This window comes from Silene latifolia, chromosome 1, assembly GCF_048544455.1.
Source record: "Silene latifolia isolate original U9 population chromosome 1, ASM4854445v1, whole genome shotgun sequence".
Taxonomy (NCBI): Eukaryota; Viridiplantae; Streptophyta; class Magnoliopsida; order Caryophyllales; family Caryophyllaceae; genus Silene; species Silene latifolia.
The window spans coordinates 28,627,070-28,628,574 of NC_133526.1; positions in this window are offsets into that span (position 1 = coordinate 28,627,070).

Below are 1,505 nucleotides of genomic sequence, written 5' to 3' on the forward strand. Positions count from 1 at the left end.
AGAATACCAGCTGAAATTCATGTGCCAACTACCGAAGCGCCTGAACACAATAGAAGAAAACAGACCCCTATTACAAGATAACCTACTCTTAACAGAGGAACCGAGAGATGCGGCCAAAGTCGGGATAGCCGCCTACCAACAGACAAGAGCCGGAGTTACAACAAAAATGTCAATATCAGAGTATTCAAAGAAGGAGACCTGGTATTAAGGAAAGTTTTCCCCAACACCGAGAAAAGAATGCGAGCAAACTAGCCCCTACATGGGAAGGCCCGTACTTAATTGATTCAATAGTGGGACAAGGAGCTTACAGGGCTACAACTTTGGAAGGAGAAATGATCCCCGGATCTTGGAACATTCTCCACTTAAAACTATTTCATATCCGAGAAGCGGTAAAACTACTCACCCTATATACATGTGCTAAGTTTCATACCTGCTATGTGCTAAATTACTTGCCTATCATTCTTAATTTCACCTAAAACTTTATTTCAAATCCTGAAAACTTGTTTTACGCCTTCTTTTCACTTATTATATGTTATACTTTAGGCTTAAACAAATGTTCGGGATTGAGGGCCACTCCACCCAACCCGAACAAAGATTTCTAAAAATGCTCTAATTTGGCACCCGCTTGCCTGACCCGAAAAATAAACCGAGCTCAAGATATAAAAAGACAAGTACAAAGGTGGAATAGACCATAGTACTTGTCAAAAAGCCCTCCCGACAGTGAGGGCCATAAGCCCTCCCGACCGGCAACCACCCTCATTCTTAAAAGCCCTCCCCGGCGGGCGAAAAAAGCCACCATTCCCCATAAACACAGGAATGAGGGCCATAAGCCCTCCCGACAGGCATTATTCTAACAAAAATATCACATGAATATACAGGTACAAATTACAAATTAAAAACATCAAAGAAAATCAAGAAGGGAAAGGACATATATATTCAAACCGACCCAGAATACATCCTTCCCGAGTGCAAAAAGAACACACCGTTCATTCAGGCAAAGCCAACAAAAACCAAAACAAATCCTAAATCATTTGTTCAGGGAACATCCCCCCCTGAATAGGCCAAAACAACACAAACAAAAAACAAAAAATATTTCAAACTAAGCCACCTTGGACACAGAGCAGAGCCAATCCCCATCGCAGCCTCTTCTTCTTCATCTCCATCCCCTTCAACATCACTATTTTTCCCTTTAGATGGAGGAGAGTCCACCTCCTCATCAAAGATGCAACTTACAAAGCTCGGGATACGTGGTATTGAGATCACCAATTCCCGATCGGGATTCCAAAAAGGCCTGACTTCAGCAGGCTCTTTCATAGCATCCACACGACCCTTGCCAAAGAAATACAGGCGCAAGATCTTTATACCTGGCCTGAACCTCGTCCCTCTCCACACCAATTCTTCATTTACCTTTAACCTGCTCCTGCATAGCCTGTTTTTCACCTTCAATTCTTCCCCGGGCAATATCAAACTTGGCCTGAAGAGCTTTCAAAGCATCCTGAGCGATT